The 20,609-nt window shown below is 46.9% G+C and overlaps 1 long non-coding RNA gene across 1 annotated transcript; it reads right to left on the bottom strand.

Annotated features, from left to right (window-relative positions):
• Positions 1-16,448: 16,448 nt before the first annotated feature.
• LOC143769392 (uncharacterized) lies at positions 16,449-17,977 on the bottom strand. Its single transcript, XR_013214388.1, has 3 exons — positions 17,900-17,977; positions 17,092-17,151; positions 16,449-17,012 (listed from the first exon to the last, which is right to left on the bottom strand). It is a non-coding gene; the product is annotated as an uncharacterized LOC143769392 (long non-coding RNA).
• Positions 17,978-20,609: the final 2,632 nt, after the last annotated feature.

Raw genomic sequence — 20,609 nt, forward strand, 5'->3', positions numbered from 1 at the left:
CACAATGTTCTGTGTGGAATGTAACGTGTGATTTCTCTGGAGACAAATAGACCCCACACATGAGGGGATTATCACCGGTTACCGGACGTCTAGTATATGGCGGCATATGATTGTGCTATCGCCTCCACACCGGGGGCTAAAATGCCGAAATCTCGCTTATTTACCCCTTCCAGTGTCCGGCTAAGGGTCATATACGGCCATGCCCCTCTCCAGTCGCTGTGGGGTTTGGTAATAGGATGGAGGGCGGCGTCCATGCTTGGACTTCAGAGAGAGTAATAAAATCACAGCTCACCTTCCCTGTCCTTTACCCCTTACACCTGACCTGTTTAGCCAATTACCTGGAGATAAATGGTGTTACAGACGTAACGTGAGAGGGGCATATAACCTTATACGTATCGCCATGGTGACGGATGGAAGACCGCACACAACACACCTGAGGGGCATATAACCTTATACGTATATGGAGCTCCCCCATGCGTAAGGGCAATGGGGTACTCGGCACCGGGTCCCTCTGTCTCGGTTCTGGGGATGTCACGGTGGCCCGACCCGGTCCGTGGCCCTTTGAGAGGCGTCCAATTAAAGGTGTAGTTTGTACGGTGTTCGTGACGCCACCTATGGTATTCGGTCAGGGCGACCGACGCTGCTTAGGGGTCCGCTGGGGTGATGGAATGGCAGCTAGATGGTATACCTTCCTACAGGTGAAGTGTGTCCCCAGGGCTTCCCAGATGTGTAGACAGTGATGGTGGACGATGTAAGGCGCAGGGAATAATGAGGACACAAGGTTGCAGTCTCTTTACCTTTTACTGAAGACTTCAGCATCCACAGTCCAGAGTACCGTTCACAGGGCAGGCAGAGTCTGGCCGGCCTGAAGGCACATCCAGAGTTCCCTTATCCAGGTGGAAATCAGTAGCCTTCCTACTAGCGCCTGTGTGTTGTAGTACCTCCCTGCTGAGCACCACGGGATAGTCCTCACAACTTTTGTAGATCTTCTAGATGTTATTTCTTCCTCTCTGTCCCTCAGATGATATGGATAGGAGAAACCCATATGACTGGGATGGCTTGAGGCTTGTTTATAGGGACCCTAGAGATGCCCCGACCCCCACAAGTTGCCACCGTGTCTTCTTAGGTATTAAGGTCGGGCAGCCAACTTGGAATTGACTGTCCTGCCGGTCTCTGAAGTAAAGCGTAGAGTCAGTTACTCCTTCAGTGTTCCGGCCACCGGCTACGCGCCTCAGAAGGAGGCTGCCTGTCTCGCGGCAGAACTCCTCCTGGTGTTTTCTCCTTGTGCTGTGACTTCGTTTCTCACTCTCTACAATACAGTTCTCTTCGTGTCCTTTCTTAGGATGCTGCCGCACGTGGGGCAGGCGCAGCTCCGTAGCTTTCTGTCTCGCTAGGCCTCTGTCAGGATCCCACCCCTGACAGGGACCCTCTGTCTGCAGCTCTGATGTTCCTCCTTTCCCCCTGTCTGCCTGACAGGTGTTGCCTGTGCAAAGCCCAGCCAGCTTCTCTCCAACTTTCTATCCAGCCCACCAGTTTTACCCTTCTGTGAGGAGTGCCCTAGTAGATAGGAGCAAGGCTCCCCCTGGTGGTCTGGAGTGTGAAGTGTAGTGTGTGACTTGTGATACCTGGTAGGAAGATCTCCTTTATTGCCATCAGATGTAATATCACTCCCCCTGGTGGAAGAATGATATCACTGCAACGACCAGGACTCTGGGGCGCTGCAAAATCACTGTATCACCCATATAATGTATGTTCAGCAGTCTATATTCATTATATAGGTGACACTGTGACTAATGTGTATATACGTTATATAGGTGATACTGCTGTATATATATACTGTGACTGCAGTGTATAATCACAGTATCACCTATATAATGTATCTTCAGCAGTCTATATACATTGTATAGGTGACAATGTGACTAATGTGTATATATGTGATATAGGTGACACTGCTGTATACAATCACCGTATCACCCATATAATGTATGTACAGCAGTCTATATTCATTATATAGGCGACACTGTGACTAATGTGTATATACGTTATATAGGTGATACTGCTGTATATATATACTGTGACTGCAGTGTATAATCACAGTATCACCTATATAATGTATCTTCAGCAGTCTATATACATTGTATAGGTGACAATGTGATTAATGTGTATATATGTGATATAGGTGACACTGCTGTATACAATCACCGTATCACCTATATAATGTATGTACAGCATTCTATATTCATTATATAGATGACACTGTGACTAATGTGTATATACGTGATATAGGAGATACTGCTATATATATATATATATATATATATATATACTGTGACTATACACTGCAATCACAGTATCACCTATATAATGTATGTACAGCTGTCTATATTCATTATATAGATGACACTGTGACTATTGTGACTAATGTGTATATACGTGATATAGGAGATACTGCTGTATATATATATATATATATATATATATATACTGTGACTATACACTGCAATCACAGTATCACCTATATAATGTATGTACAGCTGTCTATATTCATTATATAGATGACACTGTGACTATTGTGACTAATGTGTATATACGTGATATAGGAGATACTGCTGTATATATATATATATATATATATATATATATATATATACTGTGACTATACACTGCAATCACAGTATCACCTATATAATGTATGTACAGCTGTCTATATTCATTATATAGATGACACTGTGACTATTGTGACTAATGTGTATATACGTGATATAGGAGATACTGCTGTATATATATATATATATATATATATATATACTGTGACAATACACTGCTATCACAGTATCACCTATATAATGTATGTTCAGCAGTCTATATACATTGTATAGGTGACTGTGACTAATGTGTATATACATGATATAAGTGATACTGCTGTATACAATCACCGCATCACCTATATAATGTATGTACAGCAGTCTATATTCATTATATAGGTGACACTGTGACTAATGTGTATATACGTGATATAGGTGACACTGCTGTATACAATCACTGTATCACCTATATAATGTATGTACAGCAGTCTATATACATTGTATAGGTGATACTGTGACTAATGTGTATATACGTGATATAGGTGACACTACTGTATACAGTCACCGTATCACCTATATAATGTATGTACAGCAGTCTATATTCATTATATAGGTTACACTGTGACTAATGTGTATATACGTGATATAGGTGACACTGCTGTATATATATATTGACAATACACTGCAATCACAGTATCACCTATATAATGTATGTTCAGCAGTCTATATTCATTATATAGGTGACACTGTGAATAATGTGTATATACGCGATACTGCTGTGTATATATATGTGACTATGCACTACAATCACAGTATCACCTATATAATGTATGTTCAGCAGTCTATATACATTATATAGGTGACACTGTGACTAATGTGTATATACGTTATATAGGTGACACTGCTGTGCATATATATAGTGTGACTATACACTGCAAACACAGTATCACCTGTATAATGTACAGGTCCTTCTCAAAAAATTAGCATATAGTGTTAAATGTCATTATTTACCATAATGTAATGATTACAATTAAACTTTCATATATTATAGATTCATTATCCACCAACTGAAATTTGTCAGGTCTTTTATTGTTTTAATACTGATGATTTTGGCCTACAACTCCTGATAACCCAAAAAACCTGTCTCAATAAATTAGCATATTTCACCCGTCCAATCAAATAAAAGTGTTTTTTAATAACAAACAAAAAAACCATCAAATAATAATGTTCAGTTATGCACTCAATACTTGGTCGGGAATCCTTTGGCAGAAATGACTGCTTCAATGCGGCGTGGCATGGAGGCAATCAGCCTGTGACACTGCTGAGATGTTATGGAGGCCCAGGATGCTTCAATAGCGGCCTTAAGCTCATCCAGAGTGTTGGGTCTTGCGTCTCTCAACTTTCTCTTCACAATATCCCACAGATTCTCTATGGGGTTCAGGTCAGGAGAGTTGGCAGGCCAATTGAGCACAGTAATACCATGGTCAGTAAACCATTTACCAGTGGTTTTGGCACTGTGAGCAGGTGCCAGGTCGTGCTGAAAAATGAAATCTTCATCTCCATAAAGCATTTCAGCCGATGGAAGCATGAAGTGCTCCAAAATCTCCTGATAGCTAGCTGCATTGACCCTGCCCTTGATGAAACACAGCGGACCAACACCAGCAGCTGACATGGCACCCCACACCATCACTGACTGTGGGTACTTGACACTGGACTTCAGGCATTTTGGCATTTCCTTCTCCCCAGTCTTCCTCCAGACTCTGGCACCTTGATTTCCGAATGACATGCAAAATTTGCTTTCATCAGAAAAAAGTACTTGGGACCACTTAGCAACAGTCCAGGGCTGCTTCTCTGTAGCCCAGGTCAGGCGCTTCTGCCGCTGTTTACCTGGGGAATGCGGCACCTGTAGCCCATTTCCTGCACTGCGGGTGCGTATTCTCGAACACGTACGAGATATAAAAAATGGAGCCCAAGTGGTAGATGTAAATATGTTGAAAACAATACCGAAACATTTTCGAATATACCACAACAGCAATCCCAAATGGCTCAAGTTCAGAGGTATAGATCGTGTCCAGCTGGGGATTAGAGGTGGCAACTATAAAAAAGAGCTACTTAAAAGAGAAACCAGATGGATGGTAGATCTGGATACGGTTGCCCCCAAGGGTCTCAATGAGTATGTTAGCTTTAAATCCTTTTTAGGGTAGCGCGAATTTTAGGCTGTCTCTTTTTTGTGTATCTATTGTTGATTGTTCATGTTGTACCTCTTTTGGTATTTTTAATTATGTCTATGTGGGATGTGTTATGTTTGCTAATTATTATTTGTATTGTTTTCTATCTTAGTACTGTAACGGTGACTATTGACCATGGGCATATCTGGTGGATGATGCTGATCTTATCAGCTACAGTATTACTCTGAAGATGAACATTCGGTTTTACCGTGCAACAACGAAGAAGACATACCTATGATTATCAGATATAATAATATTGGACAGAATATAAATATGTCTTTTTCTGTTGCTGCCATATTCTGTAGCAAGTACACACCTTTTCATGCCTATGAGAGGTTGCCGTTGCCCAGTTATCCCACATTGTTAATGTTTTTATGTGTATTGTGGTCTTTTTGTGGGCTGAGTTATTTAGAGTAATATATTTGGGATGTAGCTATATATTATAACTATTGGGGCGTTTGTATATTGGCCCATGATCTTTGTATAATAGATATGCTGTGATTATGGCCATATAGCCGATAAGGTTTTAATACTTACACTCTGCCGTCCTGTGTGTGGGCGCACGACGCGCATGCGCTGTGTCGCCGCTGTGGGGGAGCGCTCTCACGATGCATAGCGTCGTCTTGGTTACGTGCCGGGTCATGTGACCCGGACATGTGACCGGATGACGTGTGCATTGAGCGCCATCTCTCTCAGCGGCGAGACATCATGACGTCGCTGCGACGCTGTCCACACATGCCGGTGATTCAGGCAAATAGGCCCACTATAAAAAGATGGAGACAGCACCCTGATTCCACCTCCTGACGAAGCCGGTTGACCGGCGAAACGCGCGTCGAGGTGCGCTCTGGGCTGTGTGACCCCCCTCTCCCCTTGGCTATACAACATGACTGCAGGTACTATAATTATTTTTGGTCTCTTACTGCTTGTATAGCCTCTGGTTAGCTAACCGGCATTCTGATCGATGCAGGATGAATAGTTACGCCTAAGCAAGGTCTGGATTACCTCTATATCCGATATTTCTGTCTATGTTATCAGACCTATGGTGTTTCCCCACTATATGCCGGATAGTTACAGCTTGACCAGGAGTGCCACAATTGGTAGATATTTATATTAGAGGGAGGCTATCTCAGTTTCCGGCTCTGTAGCGACTCCGCTCATATAATTGCTTCTCACTTTGTTATTTGTATTATGTCTAGCTGATTTTATCTTGTTGTATATCAATAAACATATTGCTTTTATGGTTATAGTTACTTTTGACCCAGTCTCTTCATATTCTCTTTGTTTATGCCCATTATATATTGATGGAGGGGTCTAATTAACATTATGAGGACATTTGTATGTATTATCCATTTCCTGCACACGCCTGTGCACGGTGGCTCTGGATGTTTCCACACCAGACTCAGTCCACTGCTTCCTCAGGTTCCCCAAGGTCTGGAATCGGTCCTTCTCCACAATCTTCCTCAGGGTCCGGTCACCTCTTCTCGTTGTACAGCGTTTTCTGCCACATTGTTTCCTTCCAACAGACTTACCATTGAGGTGCCTTGATACAGCACTCTGGGAACAGCCTATTTGTTGAGAAATTTCTTTCTGGGTCTTACCCTCTTGCTTGAGGGTGTCAATGATGGCCTTCTTGACATCTGTCAGGTCGCTAGTCTTACCCATGATGGGGGTTTTGAGTAATGAACCAGGCAGGGAGTTTTTAAAAGCCTCAGGTATCTTTTGCATGTGTTTAGAGTTAATTAGTTGATTCAGAAGATTAGGGTAATAGGTCGTTTAGAGAACCTTTTCTTGATATGCTAATTTATTGAGACAGGTTTTTGGGGTTTTCAGGAGTTGTATGCCAAAATCATCAGTATTAAAACAATAAAAGACCTGACAAATTTCAGTTGGTGGATAATGAATCTATAATATATGAAAGTTTAATTGTAATCATTACATTATGGTAAATAATGAAATTTAACACTATATGCTAATTTTTTGAGAAGGACCTGTATGTACAGCAGTCTGTATTCATTATATAGGTGACACTGTGACTAATGTGTATATGTTATATAGGCGACACTGCTGTATACAATCACAGTATCACCTATATAATGTATGTTCAGCAGTCTATATTTATTATATAGATGACAATGTGACTAATGTGTATATACGTGATATAAAATTCAAAGTCATGAGTCTGACCAGACGGGTCTGACCATCTTTGAAATTCCATCTTTTAAATAGCAGATTTTTGATTGCTATGAATTAGACTGGAATTCTATGAAGCATTTACCCATTCATCACTGCTGTACTTTCATCATCCTCATCACCACCTGTATCATCTAATCGAGTTGTTTTGCCTACCCACAGGTATGCTGCTCATCTACTCAGCTTTTCCTGCTATGTCTTTCTATATGAAGTGCATATAATTCCCACCTGGTATGCTGCTCATCTACTCAGCTTTTCCTGCTATGTCTTTCTATATGAAGTGCATATAATTCCCACCTGGTATGCTGCTCATCTACTCAGCTTTTCCTGCTATGTCTTTCTATATGAAGTGCATATAATTCCCACCTGGTATGCTGCTCATCTACTCAGCTTTTCCTGCTATGTCTTTTTATATGAAGTGCATATAATTCCCACCTGGTGTGCTTTGCTTACCCATTATTTTATATCCATATGTACTTCACTCCTCTTGCCTCTTCCTTGCATACCTGAGTGGCCAATCTACCCCACCCCCTCTTTATGACCTGGCTTAACTGTGAACATGTGCTCTGGACACACAGGCCCACATCCTCTCTCAGCTGTGAGCCCTTAGGTGCACATAAATTCAAAGCCATGAGTCTGACCATCTTTGAAATTCCATCTTTTAAATTGCAGATTTTTGATTGCTATGAATTAGACTAGAATTGGACTGGAACTGACTGGAAGGTAAAGGAATAGAAAACCACTATAATGTTTCGGTTTCTCTTACCATTCACCCCCATACTACTTTATTTCTTCCTATCTCCTGTAATCCCTCCACCCAGTAAGGAACTAGTCATTTCTTCCTCCATCCTCCCCAGCCACCTCACCTCCTCCACAGAACTATTGCTCCACATACAATCCTTTCTCTCCAGGCACACACGGCCACATCATGACCTATCCAGCTCACACCTTCTAACGCTCTGTCTGCTGCTCCGCATTGCTGGCGACATATCCCCAAATCCCGGCCCTCCTCAACACATCCCCACACTCATTTCAAATCCCCTGCCACGGTCCTCTACACGTCTTCGCAACCACAGTAACCTCATACCCATTCATCCAGCCCCCACTCCCCCAATTTCCCTATCTGGAGCACTATGGAACGCACGCTTTGTCTGCAATAAACTGTCATTTATCCACGACCTCTTTATCAATAACAAACTCTCCTTCCTCGGCATCACTGAAACCTGGCTCACCCCCTCTGACTCAGCCTCTCCAGCTGCGCTTTCCTATGGTGGATTCCACCTCTCTCACACCCAGCAGCAAGCATGGCGGAGCAGTTGGTTTTCTCCTGTCAGATAACTGCTCCTTCACCCCAATCCCACTTCTGCCCCGTTACCCTCCCTTCCTTTGAGGTGCACTCCGTGCGCATCTACTCCCCCTCCAACCTCCAACTGGCTGTCATCTACCGTCCCCCAGGGCCAGCCACCACCTTCTTTGACCACTTCACCACCTGGCTACTCCATTTCCTCGCCGCTGACATCCCCACTATCATCATGGGCGACTTCAACATCCCCATTGACACTTCCCTCTCAGCTGCCACTAAACTTCTATCTCTCACTTCCTCCTTTGGCCTTGCTCAATGGTCTTCTACAGCTACTCACAAAGATGGTCACACACTGGACCTCATCGTCACCCGCCTCTGCTCCCTATCTAACCTCTCTAACTCACCTCTTCCTCTTTCTGACCACAACCTACTCACATTGTTTTCCCTCTCCACTCCTTGTCTACAATCCCCACCCCACAAACTTTCACACCCTCGCAAAAATCTTAAACACCTTGATCTGCACTTACTCTCTGAATCCTCCTCCCTCTCACAGACATAAGCTCCCTACACAATGCGGATGACGCTGCCGCTCTATATAACACAATAGCTGTAGCTTTGGAATCTCTTGCCCCTCTCACACATACCAAAGCTCGCAAAATCAACAGACAGCCCTGGCACACCCGCCTGACCAAAGAACTGAGGCGAGCTTCCAGGGCTGCTGAGCGCAGATGGAAAAGATCCCACTCCAACGAGCACTTCATCACATTCAAACAGTCCCTCACTACTTTCAAGACCCTATCCTGGATCTCGTCATACCTAACTGACCGGACATTCAGCGTCTCCTACTCACACACCACCTCCTTACCTTGCCCCCTATCTGTCGGAGTCCCGCAAGGTTCAGTTCTAGGGCCCCTGCTCTTCTCCATTTACACCTTTGGCCTGGGACAGCTCATAGAATCTCACGGCTTTCAGTATCATCACTATGCTGACGACACACAGATCTACATCTCTGGACCAGATATCACCACCCTACTAACCAGAATCCCTCAATGTCTATCCGCTATTTCATCCTTCTTCTCCGCTAGTTTTCTAAAACTTAATATGGACAAAACAGAATTCATCGTCTTTCCCTCATCTCACACGACCTCCCCAACGAACCTATCCATTACAGTAAATGGCTGCCCACTCTCCCCAGTCCCACAAGCCCGCTGTCTTGGGCTAATCATTGACACTGATCTCTCCTTCAAACCACATATCCAAACCCTTTCCACTTCCTGCCACCTCCAACTCAAAAATATTTCACGGATCCGTACATTCCTAAACCAAGAATCTGCAAAAACCCTAGTCCATGCCCTCATCATCTCCCATCTCGACTACTGTAACCTCCTGCTCTGTGGCCTCCCCTCTAACACTCTCGCACCCCTCTAATCTATTCTAAACTCTGCTGCCCGACTAATCCAAGTGTCCCGACGCTATTCCCCGGCCTCTCCCCTCTGTCAATCCCTGCACTGGCTCCCCATTACCCAGAGATTCCAGTACAAAAGCCTAACCATGACATACAAAGCCATCCACAACCTGTCTCCTCCATACATCTGTGACCTCGTCTCCCGGTACTTTCCTGCACGCAACCTCCGATCCTCACAAGATCTCCGTCTCTACTCCCCTCTTATCTCCTCTTCCCACAATCGTATACAAGATTTCTCTCGCGTATCACCCCTACTCTGGAACCCTCTACCACAACACATCAGACTCTCGCCTACCATCGAAATCTTCAAAAAGTTCCTGAAGACCTACCTCTTCCGACAAGCCTATAACCTGCAGTAACCACCGATCGACCAAACCACTGCACGACCAGCTCTATCCTCACCTACTGTATCCTCACCCATCCCTTGTAGATTGTGAGCCCTTGCGAGCAGGGTCCTCACTCCTCCTGTACCAGTTATGACTTGTATTGTTTAAGATTATTGTACTTGTTTTTATTATGTATACCCCTCCTCACTTGTAAAGCGCCATGGAATAAATGGCGCTATAACAATAAATAATAATAATAGGTGATACTGCTGTATATATATAGTGTGACTATACACTGCAATCACAGTATCACCTATATAATGTATGTTCAGCAGTCTATATTCATTATATAGGTGACACTGACTAATGTGTATATACGTTATATAGGTGACACTGCTGTATACAATCACAGTATCACCCATATAATGTATGCTTAGCAGTCCATATTCATTATATAGGTGACACTGTGACCAATGTGTATATATGTTATATAGGTGACACTGCTGTATATAATCACCGTATCACCTATATAATGTATGTTCAGCAGTCTATACTCATTATATAGGTGACACTGTGACTAATGTGTATATATGTTATATGGGTGACACTGCTGTATACAATCACCATATCACCTATATAATGTATGTTCAGCAGTCTATATTCATTATATAGATGACACTGTGACTAATGTGTATATGTGTGATATAGGTGATACTGCTGTATATATATATAGTGTGACTATACACTGCAATCACAGTATCACCTATATAATGTATGTTCAGCAGTCTATATTCATTATATAGGTGACACTGTGACTAATGTGTATATACGTGATATAGGTGATACTGCTGTGTATATATATATATATATATATAGTGTGACTATACACTGCAATCACAGTATCACCTATATAATGTATGTTCAGCAGTCTATATTCATTATATAGGTGACACTGTGACTAATGTGTATATATGTTATATAGGTGACACTGCTGTATACAATCACCGTATCACCTATATAATGTATGTTCAGCAGTCTATATTCATTATATAGGTGACACTGTTACTAATGTGTATATACGTGATATAGGTGATACTGCTGTATATATATATATATATATATATATATATATATATATATATATACTGTGACTATACACTGCAATCACCGTATCACCTATATAATGTATGTACAGCGGTCTATATTCATTATATGTGACACTGTGACTAATGTGTATATGTTATATAGGTGACACTGCTGTATACAATCACCGTATCACCTATATAATGTATGTTCAGCAGTCTATATTCATTATGTAGGTGACACTGTGAATAATGTCTATATACGCGATACTGCTGTGTGTGTATATATATATATATGTGTATATATATATATATATATATATATATATATATATATATATATATATATATATATATATATATATATCTCTAATATATAATTGCCTAGAATACTACTTCCTGCAATTTGTGCCAACTTCCGTGGCTTTGTCCGGAGCTATTGTCCGGAGCTAATGTCCGTAGCTAATGTCCGAGCTAGTGTCCGGAGATAAGTGACGTCACCAGTGTCCTACACCCAGGCAGAGCACAGTGGCCCCAGGCAGAGCACAGGGGCCCCAGGCAGAACATGGGGCCCCAGGCAGAGCACAGGGGCCCCAGGCAGAGCACAGGGGCCCCAGGCAGCATATGGGGCCCCAGGCAGAGCACAGGGGCCCCAGGCAGCTTATGGGGCCCCAGGTAGAGCACACACCAAATCGGAGGCCGAGGGGCCCCGCCAACCAAATCGGAGGCCGAGGAGCCCCGCCCACCAAATCGAAGGCCGAGCGGCCTCGCCCACCAAAGCGGAGGCCGAGGGGCCCGGCCCCGCCCACCAAAGCGGAGGCCGAGGGGCCCCGACCACCACATCGGAGGCCGAGGGGCCCCGCCCACCAAATCGGAGGCCGAGGGGCCCCGCCAACCAAATCGGAGGCCGAGGGGCCCCGCCAACCAAATCGGAGGCCGAGGAGCCCCGCCCACCAAATCGAAGGCCGAGCGGCCCCGCCCACCAAAGCGGAGGCCGAGGGTCCCCGCCCACCAAATCGGAGGCCGAGGGTCCCCGCCCACCAAATCGGAGGATAAGGGGCCGCGCCAACCAAATCGGAGGCCGAGGGGCCCCGCCAACCAAATCGAAGGCCGAGGAGCCCCGCCCAACAAATCGAAGGCCGAGCGGCCCCGCCCACCAAAGCGGAGGCCGAGAGGCCCGGCCCCGCCCACCAAAGCGGAAGCCGAGGGGCCCCGACCACCACATCGGAGGCCGAGGGGCCCCGCCCACCAAAGCGGAGGCCGAGGGTCCCCGCCCACCAAATCGGAGGCCGAGGGTCCCCGCCCACCAAATCGGAGGCCGAGGGTCCCCGCCCACCAAATCGGAGGCCGAGGGTCCCCGCCCACCAAATCGGAGGCCGAGGGTCCCCGCCCACCAAATCGGAGGCCGAGGGGCCCCGCCCACCAAATCGGAGGCCGAGGGGCCCCGCCCACCAAATCGGAGGCCGAGGGTCCCCGACCACCAAATCGGAGGCCGAGGGTCCCCACCCACCAAATCGGAGGCCGAGGGTCCCCGCCCACCAAATCGGAGGCCGAGGGTCCCCGCCCACCAAATCGGAGGCCGAGAGTCCCCGCCCACCAAATCGGAGGCCGAGGGGCCCCGCCAACCAAATCGGAGGCCGAGGGGCCCCGCCAACCAAATCGGAGGCCGAGGAGCCCCGCCCACCAAATCGAAGGCCGAGCGGCCCCGCCCACCAAAGCGGAGGCCGAGGGGCCCGGCCCCGCCCACCAAAGCGGAGGCTGAGGGGCCCCGCCCACCACATCGGAGGCCAAAGGGCCCCGCCCACCAAATCGGAGGCCGAGGGTCCCCGCCCACCACATCGGAGGCCGAGGGTCCCCGCCCACCACATCGGAGGCCGAGGGTCCCCGCCCACCAAATCGGAGATCGAGGGTCCCCGCCCACCAAATCGGAGGCCGAGGGTCCCCGCCCACCAAATCGGAGGCCGGTCCCCGCCCACCAAATCGGAGGCCGAGGGTCCCCACCCACCAAATCGGAGGACGAGGGGCCCCACCAACCAAATCGGAGGCCGAGGAGCCCCGCCCACCAAAAGTAAGGCTACGTTCACATTTGCGGTGTGCGCCGCAGCGTCGACGCCGCAACGCACAACGCAAACAAAAACGCAGCAAAACGCATGCACAACGCTGCGTTTTGCACCGCATGCTTTCAACGCATGCGGCGCAAAACGCAGCGTTTTTTGCAAACGCAGTTGCGTTTTCAACAAAAAACGCAGCGTTTTGCGCCGCATGCGTTTTTTTGTGCAGTGAGTCATTCTTCATCCCACCCACAAAAAAAAGTGTCTACACAATAGATAAGGACCACCAATGGCTAGAAGAGGGTTGGTGTTTATGTAATTGTGTATATATACCATGGCAGACATGAATTCCTCCCATTTTGCTGGTATTCATGATGGAGCGTCCCATGGACAGTATCGTCATGGATATGGAGATGGAATTTGCCTTGGCTCATGCCTATGCTGTCGCCTGTGCTCATCAAAGAGAAAGAGAAAAACGGAGATGGATTCATCGCCGATTTTGGATACACCCTATCTTGGAAGTCCGGGAGAGCCGTGGAGCATACCATAGCTTGTTTGGCGAACTGAATGAGAACCTGGAGAAATATTTCGAGTACACCAGGATGTCTCAGGAGAGCTTCCGGTATCTTCTGCGTCGGGTGGAAGGAGCCATTAGCAGGCAGGACACGCAGCTCCGGAGAGCTATTTCCGCAGAGGAGCGGCTTCTGGTGACTCTACGGTACGTAGCTGTTTGAATGACTGAGATATGTTCTTCCCTTTTTTTTTTTTTTTTTTCTTAATTTTTTTTGGGGGTGGTATGGTCAATGTACTTTTATAAATTGCAATGTACTAATGTAATTTCTTTATCTTCTTGGCAGTTTCCTGGCTACCGGAGAGACCTTGAGATCACTTAAATTTCAGTTCCGGATTGGAGTCTCCACTCTCTCCGGAATTATTGCTGAGACCTGCCGCGCTTTGTGGGATAATCTCCGGGAAGAATTTTTACCCATCCCTACAAGCGATATCTGGTTGGCCAACGCACAGAAATTTGACCAAGTGTGTTCGTTTCCAAACTGTATTGGCGCGGTGGATGGCAAGCACATTCGGATTACCAAGCCAGGGAAAAGTGGATCCCTTTTCTACAACTATAAAAAATATTTTTCCACTGTGCTGATGGCAATTGCCGGTGCGGACTGCCGTTTTCTCGCAGGCGACATTGGTGCGTTTGGCCGTTCAAATGACTCGCGCACATTCAAAGAGTCGGATATGGGCCAAAAATTATATGGCAACAATTTCAATTTCCCCCAGCCACGACCTCTTCCCCACACCGAAGGCCCTGCGATGCCATTTGTTGTGGTTGGGGATGAGGCATTCCAAATGTCTAACAACCTACTGAAACCCTACTCCAGTCGGGGCTTGGACCATACGAAAAGGGTGTTCAATTACAGACTGTCCAGGGCCAGAAGGACTGTGGAGTGCGCCTTTGGCATCCTTGTGTCCAAATGGCGGATATTAGGATCCGCCATTAATCTGAAAACTGAGACAGTGGATGAGGTGGTGAAGGCGTGTGTGGTTCTCCACAATTTTATTCTGGCCAAAGAGAGACTGAACGTTGATCTCGATGAAACCATAGCCAACCCATTGCCCGATTTCCATGATCATCCTCTGAGGACAAGTGTGGAAATTGCGCAGATGAGGGATCGTTTTGCGGCCTATTTTGTGTCAGATGTTGGCTGTGTGTCATGGCAAGATACAATGGTGTAGTAAACTGTTGGACTGTATTCTGGTGTGACTATGCTAAAAATAGTTCACCAATGTAATGTGCCTTATCTAAAAAACTTGGAACCCTTTGTTTTTAAAATGTTGTGTTTTAATAAAAAAATTTTCTTAAGTTTTCTACCCTGCTTCAAAGACAAAATTTATACCATACCAAATAACATATTTATTCGTTTGTCAGATCGCCGTGTATCGTTGTGTTTGACAGCAAAATCAACGATACCAGCGATGTTTTACAATGGTAATCAGGGTAAATATCGGGTTACTAAGCGTAGGGCGGCGCATAGTAACCTGATATTTACCCTGTTTCCCAGTGTGAAAGTTTACAAAAAAAAACAGTACATATACTCACAATCGCGTCCCCCGGCGTCCGCTTCCTGCACTGACTGAGCGCCGGCCGGAAAGTGAATGCACAGCACAGCGGTGATGTGACCGCTCTGCTGTTAGGGCCGTCACTCAGTCAGTGCAGGGAAGCGGACGCCGGGGGACGCAATTCTGAGTGTATGTACTGTTGTTTGATTTACAAAACACTGGTAACCAGGGTAATCATCGGAAGCGCGGCGGCCTGCGCTTAACAACCTGATGTTTACCCTGGTTACCCGGGGACCTCGGCATCGTTGGTCGCTGGAGAGCTGTCACACAGACAGCTCTCCAGCGACCAAATAGCGATGCTGCAGTGATCTGCATCATTGTATGTTTCGCTGCAGCATTGTTAAGTGTGAAGGTACCTTTACGGTATGTGTCCACGTTCAGGATTGCATCATGATTTTGTCACGATTTTTCTTCAGTATTTGTAATACAAAACCAGGAGTGGAACAATTAGAGGCAAAGTAGAATAGAAACATATGCACCACTTCTGTATTTATCACCCACTCCTGGTTTTGGGTTACAAAACACTGATGAAAAATCGTGACCAAATCCTGATGCAATCCTGAGCGTGGACACATACCCTAGTGATTGAAAACACCTCATACACTTTATTGTTTGTAAACACCTCATACAGCAATGAGAGACACACCAAAAAAGGCAAAATAAAAATGGTAAAAATAGTGTCTGACATTGCATATATGAGTTGTTTGAAACACATAATATGTGTAGACGGCGCACGGTGTGACTTGCTGAGAAGTATACAGGAAAGTAAGAACAAATATTGTTGTATTCAAACCAAAGTTTTTTATTTGGGGGAAACAGAAAAAAAAAAGGGGAAATAAACTTAGGGGGTATCAACCTGTGCCACAAAGGGGGAATGGTACGTTTCTTTTTGGGAATGGGGAGAGGAAAATGAGGCTGATGAAGACGACGACGAGGAGGAGGATGTGGACCTATAGTCCAGGAGGCTGGATGGCAGGTCTAATGGGGAGCAAACCGCCACCTCTGCAGGGGAGGGAGGAGGCAACACGAGCCTTTGTAAAGTTCTTGGTTGGCTCTGGCTGCTCCTGCTGCGGCTTGAGCCCCGACGTGTACTTGTTTGTACTTGAGCAGCCAGAGCCTCAGTGCGTGACCTCTTGTTTTTTTTTTTTCTTGCTCTTCCTCTTCCTTTTTTTTCCAGTATCGGCTCCCCCAGAATGATGGCTGCGGGAGGATGAGGGCCTGGCAGGAGCAGGAGTCAGCGGCACACTGCTAGGGTGACTGTGGTGGCGTCGCTCGGCACTTGGACCAGGGTGCGGTGGCTGGAGTGGCTCTGCAGCAGTAGTCGGAGTCATGCTAGCCAGCGACGGCACTACGGCAATTGTCGCTGACTGCACGACCCGAGCCTGCTGCAGAGCCCTCACGTATGAATTGTTGCAGTCCTGCATCACCGAAATCTGGAGTTCCGGCGTAAGGTTTTCCACCATGCCTTTAGCAATTGTACTTAAGAAATGTTTTGCCGGATTTGAGAGCTCGGCTTCCAGGATTTCAAGGCGCCGTCCCATACTGGACATTTCATCTCTCAACGCCTTGAAACCGTTCTGGAACACCGTGCTCAAGTGCAAAAATTCAGGCATGACTGACCTGTCCGAGGTCTGCTCCCCCTCACTTGAAGAAGCCTGGAAAAATTGTATACAAAAATTATTGTCAATGCTACAAATGGCAGCGAATAGTAAGCAAGTGGACATAATTACTCACCGCACTCCCCCGCGCCGATTGGCTATGCTCAGATGAACTTGCCATTCTTGCAAGTTTGTTCTGCAATGAAAAAATGAGCAAAAAATCACATCCAATGCCACATACAATAAAATAGGCCCAAAACATTAAAATAACCACAATTGACTGTTGACTGATAGGACAATGCAAACTCAAAAAGCGACACCACAACGCCATACATTGCAAGAGAATACAATCGAAGAAACAATACAAGAATAGACCCAAACAAAATTAAGCAAAAATAGACACCTATGTAAAAATTTCTAAAGCTACAAAATTATCAAAAAAAGGCACAATGAAATAGCAAACTAATGAACGCCATAATTTACAATTACAACAAGACATGATCCAAAACAACACCATCTGGTGACATCCACCGAAATACATCAGAAAAAGGCGCTAAATACCATTCTAGCTAATAAGCAATAAACATGACGGGACAACCGCTGTTACAATATACAGCAACCCAAAAGATAAAACATAGTCAAATAGAAAAGAAAACACAATAAATTTAAAAAAAAAGGCCCCCAACTAAAAAAAAAAAAAAAAATACACTATTTTCTGGTGTATAAGACGACTGGGCGTATAAGACGACCCCCAACTTTTCCATATAAAATATGGAATTTGGGATATGCCCGCTGTATAAAACGGGGGTCATCTTATACGCCCAGTCATCTTATACAGCGTGTGGTTCCCAGGGTCTGGAGGAGAGGAGACTCTCCTTCAGGCCCTGGGATCCATATTCATGTTAAAAATAAAGAATAAAAATAAAAAATATGGATGTACTCACCCTTCCGAGAAGCCTGGCTCTCACCGCTGCAAGCGTCTGCCTCCGTTCCTAAGAATTGCAGCATGAAGGACCTCGATGATGTCACAGTCAGGTGACTGGCCTGTGATTGGTCCGTGACCGCTCATGTGACCAGTCACCTGACCGTGACGTCATCAAAGGTCCTTCACGCTGCAATTCTCCTCTCCTTCAGACCCTGGGAACATCCAGGATCGCTCCCTGCACACGCCGTACCCGGCGTATAAGACGACCCCCGACTTTTGGGACAATTTTTAGGGGTTAAAAAGTCGTCTTATACGCCGGAAAATACGGTAAAGGCCATACTACACACTTGTCAATGGAAACATTCAAGAAAGGAGATACATACGGAAGCCATAGGGAAAACGACGTAAAACCATCATAGTTAAAACCCCCCCAAAAAAAGGGAAAATACAATTGAAAATAGAATGGCATAGCAGCCCAGAACAATACAATACAAATGAAACATCATAAATGCAGCCCCCCACCAGCAAGAAAAGACACTCAAGGAAAGAAAAAAAATGCCAACAGCATAAAACACAGCAAGGCATGAGCCAAGAAAACGCCATACGGTTACCCCAACAATAGAAACCAGGAAAAGACATGCACCTGACATTAAACATAAAAATCTGCCAAATTTAAAGACATTGAACAACCGCATGACACCAGAACAACCCCAAACCAAGCAAGGCCGAAGACAAGAAACGCCAGCATATAACGCCACAAGTACATCAAAACAAGATTAAAAAACACAATATTTCACTAACAACCCACAGTGCCATAACCGTACAATAGCACAGACCAAACATTGCACAAATTACATCCAAATCAAGAAATAAAACACAGAATAAAAAATATGCAAAGAGAAATTATATACTTACAGGTTTGGAAAGCAGATTCTCCTCTCAGTCTTCTCTCTCTGGAATAGCCTTGTGAAAGACAATGCCAAACCCCTTTTGTTCTCTCTATATATAGTGGGTTTTTTTGTCTAGACGAAGTCTAGACAATGTTTTGCATTTTTTTAGTGGAAAACGCATGCGTCGTACAACGCACCACGACGCAAGTACTTGCGTCGTCTGCGTTGTCAATGCAAGTCAATGGGGAAAAAGCCGCATTGACGACGCAAACACGATGCAACCACGACGCATGCGTTTTTTACAAAGTCTGCGCCGCCCAAAAAATGCAACATGTTGCGTTTGCCGCGCCCTGACGCCGCATGCGGCGTACAACGCACCAAAACGCATGACAACGCATGTACATGCGGCCCCAATGTTAAAGATAGGGCCGCACGCCGCATGCGTTTTGGTGCGGCGACGACGCTGCGGCGCACACCGCAAATGTGAACGTAGCCTAAGTGCGGCCCCAAAAGTAAGTGCGCCCCCGGGTGCAAAAGTAAGTGCGCCCCCGGGTGCAAAAGTAAGTGCGCCCCCGGGTGCAAAAGTAAGTGCGCCCCCGGGTGCAAAAGTACGTGCGCCCCCGGGTGCAAAAGTAAGTGCGCCCCCGGGTGCAAAAGTAAGTGCGCCCCCGGGTGCAAAAGTAAGTGCGCCTCCGGGTGCAAAAGTAAGTGCGCCCCCGGGTGCAAAAGTAAGTGCGCCTCCGGGTGCAAAAGTAAGGGCGCCCCCGGGTGCAAAAGTAAGCGCGCCCCGGGTGCAAAAGTAAGCGCACCCCCCAGTCCCGTGTGTGAAAAGTGCCGCTGTAAAGCTGGTAGCGCTGTTCAAGCACCATGTATTTCCTTCAGGAAATGCCCATCTAATATATAATTGCCTAGAATACTACTTCCTGCAATTTGTGCCAACTTCCGTGGCTTTGTCCGGAGCTAATGTCCGGAGCTAATGTCCGGAGCTAATGTCCGGAGCTACTGTCCGGAGCTAATGTCCGGAGATAAGTGACGTCACCAGTGTCCTACACCCAGGCAGAGCACAGGGGCCCCAGGCAGCATATGGGGCCCCAGGCAGAGCACAGTGGCCCCAGGCAGAGCACAGGGGCCCCAGGCAGCATATGGGGCCCCAGGCAGAGCACAGTGGTCCCAGGCAGAGCACAGGGGCCCCAGGCAGCCTATGGGGCCCCAGGCAGAGCACAGTGGCCCCAAGCAGAGCACAGAGGCCCCAGGCAGCATATGGGGCCCCAGGCAGAGCACAGGGGCCCCAGGCAGAGCACAGGGGCCCCAGGCAGCATATGGGGCCCCAGGCAGAGCACAGGGGCCCCAGGCAGCATATGGGGCCCCAGGCAGAGCACAGTGGCCCCAGGCAGAGCACAGGGGCCCCAGGCAGCATATGGGGCCCCAGGCAGAGCACAGTGGCCCCAGGCAGCATATGGGGCCCCAGGCAGAGCACAGTGGCCCCAGGCAGAGCACAGGGGCCCCAGGCAGAGCACAGTGGCCCCAGGCAGAACATGGGGCCCCAGGCAGAGCACAGTGGCCCCAGGCAGAGCACAGTGGTCCCAGGCAGAGCACAGGGGCCCCAGGCAGCCTATGGGGCCCCAGGCAGAGCACAGTGGCCCCAGGCAGAACATGGGGCCCCAGGCAGAGCACAGGGGCCCCAGGCAGAGCACAGGGGCCCCAGGCAGCATATGGGGCCATAGGCAGAGCACAGGGGCCCCAGGCAGCATATGGGGCCCCAGGCAGAGCACAGGGGCCCCAGGCAGAACATGGGGCCCCAGGCAGAGCACAGGGGCCCCAGTCAGAGCACAGGGGCCC

The sequence above is a fragment of the Ranitomeya variabilis genome, chromosome 4 (genome assembly GCF_051348905.1).
Source record: "Ranitomeya variabilis isolate aRanVar5 chromosome 4, aRanVar5.hap1, whole genome shotgun sequence".
Classification (NCBI taxonomy): Eukaryota; Metazoa; Chordata; class Amphibia; order Anura; family Dendrobatidae; genus Ranitomeya; species Ranitomeya variabilis.